Source organism: Parasteatoda tepidariorum, chromosome 6 (assembly GCF_982258835.1).
Source record: "Parasteatoda tepidariorum strain Cologne lab strain chromosome 6, Ptep-v5.0, whole genome shotgun sequence".
Lineage (NCBI taxonomy): Eukaryota > Metazoa > Arthropoda > Arachnida > Araneae > Theridiidae > Parasteatoda > Parasteatoda tepidariorum.
The window spans coordinates 28,232,943-28,245,661 of NC_141760.1; the positions used below are offsets into that span (position 1 = coordinate 28,232,943).

Consider the following 12,719-nt stretch of genomic DNA (forward strand, 5'->3'; position numbering starts at 1 on the left):
TATTTTTAATGTGCCGCCAAGTTGCGAATCCCACATTAGCGGAATTTATACATGATCATTGGCACGCCAAGTGACCATAATCTTACAATATGCCCTGAGCAGCCACTCCTTTTGAGTGATTAGGAGGAGTGTCTGAAAAATTATAAATTATACATTTAACTATATTTTTAATCTTAATATTTTTTTGTGTAATAGTTTAATTATATATGTATAATATGATAATTTTATTAGAAATGGAATCCCATTTTTTAAATCAATCATCTTCGTACTTTTCGTACAGAAAATTCGTTTGCATTTTTATTCAAGAATGTTAATTGAATCAAGATGGAGAATTAAAAACTTCGTAAAGTTTCGAAAGCATTCAACAGGTAGCATCTGCTACAATTAGGTAAAAAATAATGGAGGACAAAGGAGCTTGTTCAATAATAGCAACCTCACGTTGTGTAGGATAATATTACTGGTCTTTTTGAAGCAAAACATTGTGATACAGAATTCTTAGATCACGTAGAATTCCACTGAAACATAATTGTGACGTTTTAGATGGCATGTGATTGTTTTCTATATACAATTTCACGAAATCGATATAATCTATTTTTTATCTATTTTTTCACGTAGTTCTTCTTGCAGCTTTTTTATTAGTTTTTTTAATCATGAAATTACTAGATTTTATCGTATCGGTGTATCAATATAATATTCATCTATTTCGTGAAGTTCTTCTTCCAGCTCCTTTAATAATTATTTTAATCATGAAATTACTAGATTTTATCGCATCGGTGTATCAATATAAAAGGAGAGTCGTACTTAATGGAAACATATTTTCTATCTGCACAGTTTAGAAAAGCTAAAAATATGACTTTCAATAAAGCAGTTCTCTTACTTGTTTTAGTAGTCGTCATCCTAGTCCAATCACGTAAGTAATTTTTAACTCAAATTTTTCTTCCAGTTATTTTATATTAATAACTATTTAGACGATGTCAAATGGCTTTTAAACGTTATCAAATGGGAATACCCTTTTGAGAAACCTAAGCAATATGCCTAGTGCTCAAAATAAAAAATAAAAAAGTGAATCACATTAACTGCTTTTGTACAAATTCATAATATAAGGGGTTATTCCTAAAATGGAACTTAACTACACGGTTAATTACACTTATTTTATATATTTTTTAAACTTTCAATTTTTGAAAAATTGCGTGGGATTGATAATTGTATGAGTTTGCTAGCCATCAGTCAATTTTCATTATTACTTTATTACTTGAAATTTAGCAGCTAATAATTTGTACAAGGTTTATCTTTATATTCTTCTAACACTTGCAGAAATTTCATTGAATTGCATGTGGCAGCGTTTTCTTGTGAGAAGTAAAGTGAATATAGTTGCCTAAATTTCTCTTTAAATACTAAACCAGCTCTTTCGTTCAAAAATTACATGTTATATAATATGGAAAATTAGATAAAAAATATTATTTTTTGACGTATTTTGAGTCTGGTCGGATAAAACCAAATATATATTGAAATATTAGAGCAGTAGAAAAACTGTCAGTTTTGTTCTTCTGATTCAAATATTTGTTATAACTATCTCTCTCTCTCTGTGTATATATATATATATATATATATATATATATATATATATATATATATATATATATATATATATATATATATATATATTAGATATTAGATAAAATGGTTTTTGTTTTTTTACATCGGTATTCATTGAAACTTTAATTTTTTACAGAGACTGGTATAGTTGACGGTAAGTAATTATGTTTTTTTCATATACATTGTTTATAGTAATTTGCTTTGCGGTAATAAATGAGAATGTACCCCGCATCTTCTTATATGACGTTGGAAAATCATTGAAATTGAATATCCTACGCCTGGATAATTTTGTAAGCGAGTTTATGATATTTTACCTGAATTTAATAAAATTATATGATAACAAAACTGCGTCAAAAAAAGTCTGCAGCTTACGAGAGAAAACCTTTCGGCTAGAAGTCTTAGTTGGTCTGCTGCCATGATAACTGAAGAAAGACTATTTCCAATTGGAACAATTGAACAAATGCCGTAACTTTCTTTACCCATATTAATGCGAAACATTAACCTTACACCCATAAACGTTAACCTCTCGCCTGTTTATACGGAATTGATTGAGATATAACTGGAATTGATAAGATGAACAGGTAAATAAGACTTTTGTGTACAAAAATTGCAATCGTATACTTGCATTTATTTACTCATCTCATGTTGAAATACAGGCAAGTAAGGATTTGTTCCCTATGTTTTTTTTCTCGCTGAATTGAATGAAAACAAACACAAATAAAAAGAATTAAAGTTGCAGTAGTTGGAGTTTTTTTAATGAAATGCATTAGATTTTATATTGTAATTACTATGAAGAAAATTTCTAGAAATTTCTGAGCTATACTATTGAATTTCATTTCATTCCTTTTATCTCAGCACGAAAAATTCCTTTCGAAAATGTGCCTAGCATGCTTCGATATCCGTGCAAAAAGTAAAGTGATTTTAACTTTTAAACTATTCAATCAATTGAATCTTGTAGTGTCTCATTGAATTTAGTGCCAAAAGAAAAAAAAACGGAAACTAGCTTGTTTGGAAGGATTTCAATTCTTCCCGTCAAATGTGAGAAGCATGTAACAGTGTGTAGAAGAGTTTCAGAAATAATTTATAATAACCTAATAAAGCTTTCTGCCAAAAAAATACGTTTAGTTAAGAAACACCATTTTTAATGCTTCATTTACTGAACTAAGATCTATTTCACTGAAACCGCAAGGAATTGTGCTCACGAGTAACGGGTTTTACCAATGAAGAATTGTCGTTGCAACTAATTGTGATCACTATAAATTGTCACTGCGACGAGTAGTGATGACACTGAATTTTCGCTGCCACGAATTATTCTCACGACGGATTGAACCACGATAAATTTTCCCAAAGCAAAATATATCAATAATATAATGTGAGGGGTACCAAAATATTGATACGAAAGTAAAACATAATTTGGAAATTACACAAAAATACGCAAAAAAGAAAATACAGAATGAAAGAAAAATACAAAAGGAAACGCGGAAAGCAACACATAAAGCTAGAGCAGAAGCACAATCACTTTCTGATAACTAAAAACGATTTAAAAATATATTCGCAGTTAGTTTGCGTAGTTAGATTACAAAATATAATACTAAAGCGTTAAATAGAGGATAGTGTTTAACTGTTTGGGATTTTGATTCATAATTGTGTTAAGCTTTATTTTCCGCACATAAGCTGCAAATACATAGAACACACAAAATAAAATTTAAAAAACATATTGCAAAAAACGTAAAAGAAAAAAAAAAGAATTTGTATAAAAGCGGAAGAAGAAAAAATAAAAGCTTAAAAACTAAAGGAAAATAGCTTGGTAAAATTTAGAAAAATTTTCAACGAAACTATATATTCTTGTCCTCAGCTCACATAATTACATCTGAAAACATATTTCGATCTAATACTGTATTAAAAGAAACAAAGCAAAATATATCAATTTCATACCAACAGTCCAACAGTAATGAAGATCATTAAAAATTGCGACCGATTTTTTAGCATAATTTAATCAAGTAAAATTAAAATATAAATTCAAGCAAAAGCCAAAATAAAACAAAATATGGAACTTATAAAGGGAGATGCTATTTACTTACAAATAAATTACAAAAATTATTTAAAAATTTTTTCATTATAAAGTTATGTTTCAAAATAGGAAATTAGGAAGCTGTGGATTCACAAACAGGAGGGTTTTTTTTATTTTTTTATTTCCAATGGCAGACATGAAAGACAAATTTGTAGCCAAGAACAATATAAAGAAAGAACAAAAAACGGAAACAAGAGCTACAAAAATAAAGAGTCTATAGGTCTGTAATAATGCATCTCGCCCGCCAATATCGTTCCCACAAGGGCCCAGGAGGAAGTGCAGGGCAATGTCTTAGATAGTTAGCGTCCATTTCTTCTTGTTGGTTACATAATGGACAAAGGGGGCTTGAAAAGATTTTAATTTTATACAGGTGTTTTGATAAACAGTCATGGCCAGTAGCGAGGCGAAAAAGGGTCACAGATTTTTCTCTTGGCCATGACGGAATATCTTTAATTCCTTCCAACCAGTCCTTATTTTTATTTGCTTCTTGGAGTTTTGCTTCAAATGTTGTTCGCAGAGAGATTTTTATTAGCCTTTTCGCGGTGTGGAAAGGAACTGGCTTAAGAGATATTTGTAGAATCTTGGCGGCCTTTTTGGCCAAGAAATCTGCAGTTTCGTTACCTTGAAGTTCACAATGCGCTGGTACCCATTGCATGGCGACATTTTTGTACAAACAGGAGGTAGTCGGATATATTTTAACGACGCGTACATACTGAAAACAAGAATCGCTTTTGATTTGTCCCATACGTTCTATTGACCCAAAAACTGGATTCGCGAAAGTATTATATTAAACTAAATAATATTTCAATTTTAGATACAACATTTTTACATAAATTATCACATTTATTATATAATATTTATAATTTAATTGCCTATTGGAGAAACTTAACTTAATTAACAGCGATTTATTAACATATAGGACATAATACAGGACATTAAACATATAAGAGGAGGCCGCCTGCCTCGTCAGCTTACATCACATTCGCTGCGTTGGACGAATCAGAGGAAAGATAATCTAACCTCTGTTTAGTTAAAGGGTTAGAATGAGCGCAATGATGTGCATGCGCATGAAGTGTGGAATACGCTTCCTACAGTATGAAATGTATAATTGTTTAATAAGTACAGACATAATGCTAATTTCTGGTTGCAACAAGATTTGCCAGAATTGGATTTCCACACGGAAAAATATTAATTTAGATAACTTAAAGTTTTTAGATAACTGAAAGTTTTAGATAACTGAAAATATAAGTAACCACAATTAATTTCAATATGCAATTACCTCATTGATTTTATATGGATTTTAATTAAGTTTGTCAGATAAATGTTGCTGTTAACCAAATTTTGAAAATGTATGTCTCATTGTTTTTCGATTAAGCAATATTGCTATAAATTCTTTTATTCTTATTTATTTAACTAAAATAGTAAATAAGTAAGCATTTTTTTTAACATTAGAGTTCCATGATATTGGATTAACGTAAAATCATTTTTTTCATCGTAGATATCCTTTTAAATGCTTCAATTCCAGAGATTAAAATTGATATTATCGTCATGATAATGGTGCAATATTTATTTTCAGTGATAAATATTATTTAAAAAATTATAGGATAAATTTAGGATAGATGGCTATAGTATTTTGAAGTGGAAATAAAAGTACTGAGAATTGAAATTCAGAAGAACATATTTTTGTTTAGAATATGCGACTTTTAGAATGTGATCTTTGCTATCCAAGATCTCTTTAATAGCATTCCACTTAGTAAAACCATCCACTAATTTTCACAAAAAAAACTATTTCTTTTTTTTATGTCATCAGTATGTTATTAAAACAAATTTAATTGCAGCGGCTGCGCTACCTTCAGGTAAGTAAATGTTTTTAAATGTAAAATGTTTTTAAATGCACACATATCGTTTCTAGCAATTAACGTTTTAAATTTACCTGTAAATATCCTTTGACAAAAAAGAATTTAACACAATATTGCGAAAAACAAAACAATAAATTAAAAATTAACAAATATCTTTTTATATGAAGTTGCTAATTCATGAAAAAAAAATCTTATGCTAGAATAATATTTCATGGCCCTAGAAAGAACGTTAGAGTGGTAAAGATGTTGGTAATCACTAGCAAAAAACATTTTTACAACATGCCATTGAAATAAGAAGAAAGAAGTAATTTACAAACAATCAAATCAATAATAGATAAGCATGATTAAAAGTTTTTCTACTTATTGTGATGAGAACTAATATTATCATTGTTTTTTTTATTGGCAACCTTTCAGATTTTGAAACAAATTGTAAATTATATTATAAATTGATACTTATTCTTAATGGTTCGAGGGGTTGATCTCTAACATGCTTATTAATTAATTCAGATCATAATTCAAGTTCTGAAATCAAACACAACACGAAAACATACTTTCTCTGATTTTTTTTTGTTGACGAATTTGCTTTTTGACAATTTTTGATTTCTTGAAAAAATATTTTGAATTTGTTTGATACTTTTGCTTAATTAAATTATGATAACATATCTCATTCTTTGGTGTTCCTCGTAATATTATAATGATGTTTTCTGTTTTGCCTTTATGAACAAAATATCAGAAAACACTATTTTTGGGATAAAATTGAGGGAATCGGTGAGGAGAATATATGATTTCAATGTAAATGTTTCTAATTAAAATAATTTTTGTCTTAGTTTTCTTTAAAATTTTTAATTACGTGATGTGTTCATGCTTAAAACGGATCTGTTTATTGTGACGTGTTTATGCTTATAACGGCTCATTGAAGATGCCTTTTTTTTTAATTACAGAACAAATTTAATTAAACGAAAATAAATACATAACGTAAAAATCACGAGCATAACATCTTTAAGCGAGCACAATGTATGGACTCATTTACCAATCTAAAAAGAAAGAAAAACAGTTCTTGTTCCGTCTAGGAGGAAAAGTCTAATCGTTCTCCCAATAACAAGTTTGATATTTCCCTTTATATAGCTCCGAATTTCACTCTTTCGTCTCTTGGTGAAGCATTTGGGTTCGTAAGAAGACGAAGTGACTAACTAAAAATGCCAGACAGAAAAAAATGTATGTGGGTGTAAAAAATGTAAACATGACAATTCGGACCAAAAAATTTCTGTCACTAAAATTTTCTTGAATGTTTTTATTTAACATGTCTTTTAGAGTAGTATTCCAACATTCTACGGCTCCTATACTTTCCGGATATCCGGGAGTAGCAAACACAGGAGATAGAGCTAAAACGTTAACAAACGCTTCTGTTAACTCGGTAGTAAAATTTTTTCCTTGATCTGTACAAATGGTTTTTGGAAACTCTGTTTGATTGAATATTTTCATTAGAACATCAGGCGTTGTTTGTCTAAAAAGACTTTAAAAAGAACAAGATAAGGAAAAAATATAATCTTGTAATGAACTCACACGATTATATCCAGAAAACCGAGTGCTATCGAACATTGTATTACTATGACCTAATTAATTCAAATATATCAATACAATAAAGTAAGGATCATCCAAAAATTTGAAAAATTTTTACATTGAACGGAAAAAAATTCAAAATAAATCAATCACGCAGGAAAAAAAATGCAGTATAAAACTTCCAAATGTATGTATACTTACCACCGTTTTTTAAAAATGATTTAAAAGGTTTTCATAACATTCTTGCCAGGTTAAAGCACATGAAATGAGAAACGTATAAAGAGAATGGTAAGAGCAAGTTATGGCACGTTCTTATTGACGAAGAGAGGAGCATTTGATTTATTCCTTACATTGGATTGACCCGTATCTAGATGGACCAGAATCAGAATACTCGCAACATAATCATAATATACTGGATAATTCAAAATTTATGATTAATAAGGTTGAATTTTAATATGGATAAAGTGGAATTTTAATAAGTGTTATATTGAGGAATTCAAAGAAATTATTAACATTTTGTGAAAAAAAATTTTTTTTTTTCTGAAGAAATTCTTTAATAAATATTAGAAGAATTTCAGTCACGGATTTGCTAGATGACAATAAATTTAATATAAATAAACTAATTACATGACATTCTAATGTTTCCAAAAAGAGTTACTTAAAAGAAATTTTCAATCAAATGATTAGAATTAAAAGAATTTGTAGAAATGTTTATTTATTTGAAAAACAAATAGACGAACTCTAACAAAACTTAATAAAAAAATAATAAATTTTCAAATAATGTAAATAAATTCGATATAAAATCGTTAAGTTAAATGTATATTATAATTAAAAATTTCTCTGTTAACTAAATTTATGTTCTTACCAAGTACAAATCCAATTCGGGCAAATCCATTTCTAAACGCCTCCCATTATTTAATAAAGGGCTCTTTTAAAAATATTTTTTTCTTTAATTGTTAATAATTTCTCTAAAAATATCAATAATTTTCTTTCCTTATTAATGTTTGAATTGCACAATTAAAATTCAACCTTATTAATTTTAAAATTTTATAATGAAAATTCAAATTTATTAATTCTAAACTTTGGATTATCTAGATTCTAGAATAATATGTTTACCTTGCGCACATTCAGACTCGGGCCAACCCAAATTAACATAATATAATAATATATATATATATTCTTCACGTCTTCACGTTATGTTTAATCTAAATTACCTCCTGCTTTCTACAAAAATAATTATTTGTTTCTTTGATTTCATCTATATTTTCCTCAACTATATATATTTGTAGCTATCAGAGTAGTGCGTGCGGGTAAGTAACTATGATTTGAATTGCATACATTTTATTTATAACAATTTGTTGTTGTTGTTCATTTACGTCGCACTAGAGCTGCACAATGGGCTATTGGCGACGGTCTGGGAAACATCCCTGAGGATGATCCGAAGACATGCCATCACAATTTTGATCCACTGCAGAGGGGATGGTACCCCCACTTCGGTAGCCCGACGACCTGCACGCGAAGTCGAGCACTTTACGGCAGAACAGTTTAACGAGGACCCATACCGCACACCCTCGGTCCCTACGCAGACTGATCCAAGTGGTCACCCAACCGCACACTAACCGTAGCTAGTGATGCTTGACTTCGGTGAACTGCTGAGAACAGTGTCTTAACGATCAGTCCACTGCGGGACTTATAACAATTTACTTTTTTGTTTAGTCATTAATTATCCTTGTCCCGCAGAAGTCTGATCGTTACGACTCGTTTCCCAGCAGGTCACCGAAGTCAAGCATCACTGGCTGTGGTCAGTGTGCGGGTAGTGACCACTTGGATCAGGCTGCGTAGGGATTGAGGGTATGCGGTATTGGTTCTCGTTAAACTGTTCTACCGTAAAGTGCTCGACACGGCGTGCAGGTCATCGGGCTGTCACAGCGGGGGTGCCCTCCAAAATTGTGATGCATGTCTTCTGATCATCCTCAAGGATGTTTCTTAGACCGTCGCCAATAGCCCATTGTGCAGCTCTAGTGCGACGTAAATGAAATACAACAACAACTTTAATTATCTTTTTTAGCAATAATGCATTAAACTTTTTGTACAAAAAACAAATAAGGATTAAACGGATTGTTTTGATAATTAATTTGCGAAATCACAGAAACTGAATATTTTATGGTGGGATCACTTTACATGGCTTGAGAAAGAACGTTATGACAAATTGCAGTGTTTAGAAGTAATTTTGTTTATTTAAAATACTTAAAACAACTATCAAATGCAATAATAATTACATTTGGTAGTAATTTCAATGAAAAATAACTATTTTTCCTAAATCTAAATAACTGATGCATATAAATGCAAATTAGGAAAGTTAATATTTTGAAGTGCGCCGTATTTGATAAATGTTACCCTTTACGATAAAGATTCCGATGTTTCAAACTGTATTTCATTACCATAAATTATTAAAATGTTAAATTTAAAATTTCTTGCTTATCCAACCAAAAATTCTACTTCAAGGGATTAAGGTCAAAGGTACCGATATAATGATTCATTGTTGACATGATTTTTCTGAGAATCTAAGAGATCGATGTTTTAGTTATTCTAACTTATAAAGTTGTTTAAATATTCATTTCTTACTCTTTATTATTCATATAAATTCCATTTCAAATTTTTGCTTGTACACATTTATTTTGCATTTTTTATGACTACTTAATCCCTGAGATGGGGCATATGCGTAGTCGCGCACATGGTTAGAGGGATGGTTCCTCAAAAATTAACAATTTCGCAATTAATGACAAGGAGTTGATGGATTAAACTGTAATTTTTTAAAAAAAAAATTGTATTTTGAAGATATTGAAATATATTTAATTAGTGAAAAAATAAATTCATTAAATTTTAATGAGGATATTGGAAATTTTTAGATGTATAAGCTTAATATAATTAATTCTTTAAAATTAAAGGAGGAAAAAAGGAAGCAAAAATAATTAAAATATATGCTTTTGTTACATAAAATGCAACATTCTCCAATGTATAGATGCAAAATAAGGTTAGAGGGACGGTTCCTTAAAAATTAACAATTTCGAGATTGATGGCAAAGAGTTGATGGATTAAACTGTAATTTTCTAATAAAAATTGTATTTTGAAGATGTTGAAATCTATTTGATTAGTAAAAAAATAAATTCATTACATTTTAATGAAAATAATGGAAATTTTTAGATATATAAGCTTAACATAATTCTATTCATTTGTAAAAGAATCTTGTAAATCAATAAAAAATAGTTATTTGAAAAAAATCGCAAACAGCGATCGCGATAAAATTCAGATCTAGTAATGGTAAAAATATGACTTAAATGTGACTTAACTAAATTGATTATAAGCAAAACTTTTCTTGACAATTAAAAGAGGAAAAAAAAGCGAAAATAATTAAAATATAAGCTTTTGTTACGTAAAATGTAACATTCTCCAATGTATAAATAGAACCTTTCTTCTAAAAAAATAACAAATTTTAATGTTTTTTCAAAGCCAATTGCCACTAGACAAATCTTACACATGCTTGTTAAGGTTCTGAAAAACATCAAATATGGTAATTGATATAGTCTAGTAGAAGAAAAAATAATCTCAAAAAGAAATTTAGGAGTAAATAAATATTTTCACAGGCACTTAAAATTTTTGTTTAAAAAAGAAATTTAAACATTATTTTCTCTTTCAATACAGCTTCGATTTTGAAATGAAGTATCGTAGAATTTAATTCAGATGCCAATGGTAAGTTAAATAATTCTGTTACAGTATAAATTATGCTGAATAATTAAAACAATAAAAAAATGGTTAACTTTGCAATATTCCAGTATAATAGAAAATCACCCTGGAATTATTTTCGAATTGGTGATCATAATAAACGGAATATGACGTACAGTGCTCAAAAACAAAACGTTCTGAATTACTTTTGTTCTAATTATCGGATTTTCAAATACTAAGACTTATTCTTAATAGTTCTAGGGGTTAATCTCTAACATACTAATTAATTAATTCAGATCATAATTCAAGTTCCGATATCAAACACAGCACGAAAACATACTTTTTCTGACTATACACATCTTTTTTTTTTTGACGAATTTGTTTTTCCGACTCTCACAATATAAGGGGGGGGGGGCTCACGAGCTTGGAAATTTTGTCCTAATAGTTTAAGTTAGGAGAGTGGTCAAATGTTTGGACCCTTAATGGTAATTTCTTTTTTGCGCATTTTACCATACTTCGAGAACTTTTTTAGAAAATCGTATATTTTTTTCACCTGTTAATAAAATTTATTTATCCAAATAAAGTTTCAGGCACAACTAATTTTAGTAACAATTTAATGACTTTTATTATTTTATTAATTAATTGCTAAAAAACATTGATTTTTTTTCTAATACAAAAAATACAATTTCAAAGAATGTAATTTAATATGGCTTAAAAAAAAAATCGTTTATTTTAAATTAAGTCGAGTTATTTTGTTCTAATTTTAAATTTGACGCATAAAATTACCTTTCTCAAAATTATGTAAAAATTTGTATACATTACAATTAAAAAAATTTTCTTCATCAAATAAAGTATGAAAAAATAATAAATATTTATGAATAATTTATTTTTTGCCTGGACTTATATTTGGATAAACGAAATATATTAGAGTGTAAATCTAGGAGTCAAATCCTCCAAGTTTGGAAAACAATTTCTAAATTCAAATATTTCTTGAGTAGTTGGAGTTTTAGTGAAGACAGAAATTGTATTTAAGTTAGGATGCTCGTTTTTTCCTTTTGAAAATTCAATTAAATTCACTTGCACCATTGTTAAACTCAGTTATTCCATATTGTGTCACCCATCACACAATATGACCTTCAATGGTTTAACTCAATAGAATTCGATTATTATTTATTATTTTACTCCGTTGTATTATTTTTATTCAATAATTAGAAATTCTTTTTTCAACAATGTTATGAAAATAAATCTGATTTGTTTAAAAACATTGTTTTTTTTTTCTACAACTGTTTTCTTTTCTATTTTGTATAGGTTGAGGCAACCCCTTACAATGAGCTAGCTTCAACTGCATCTGTATGTCTATCAATACTTCTCTTGTATTATTGCAAATAAAAATTTGTAGTTTGCCTTGAGATTGAATTTTTTTGCTTACTTAAATTTTCGTAAATCATGGGTTCAATTGCATAATTTTTCAGAAATGTTTCAAAGTTATTATAATATTTTATTTTCTATCAAAATAATATAATTTAAAATTGCATTTAGGTGCCAACTAAATATTACTTGTTAGAAGCCGAAGGAGAATAATTAATCCAGATCGTTCTTGGACTGCATCTACCAGATGCTGGGTGCATTGGAAATAAAATGACACATAGCCCTTCTAAACACAAAATAACATTTATTCAGCAAAAATAAACAGCTCCAAAGTCAGAGCCTACTTCTCCGACGGAATCATAACATTGAATGACAGAATATAACGCCAAGCACAGAGGCACGCATCGCCTACTCTTTCTTCACATCAGTTCATTTCACAACATCCTTCCCCCTTTGTGACTCAGAGTGAGTCTCAAGCTCACAAAATACATTATTAAACAAATCAAGTCTTTTGGGAACTCTTACACATCCTCCAGAGGAAG

General features: G+C 29.0%; 1 long non-coding RNA gene across 1 annotated transcript; it reads left to right on the forward strand.

Moving 5' to 3' along the window:
* Positions 1–763: 763 nt before the first annotated feature.
* Positions 764–12,218, forward strand: LOC147807723 (uncharacterized). Its single transcript, XR_015434559.1, has 6 exons — positions 764–910; positions 1,733–1,750; positions 5,506–5,523; positions 8,376–8,396; positions 10,789–10,836; positions 12,118–12,218. It is a non-coding gene; the product is annotated as an uncharacterized LOC147807723 (long non-coding RNA).
* Positions 12,219–12,719: the final 501 nt, after the last annotated feature.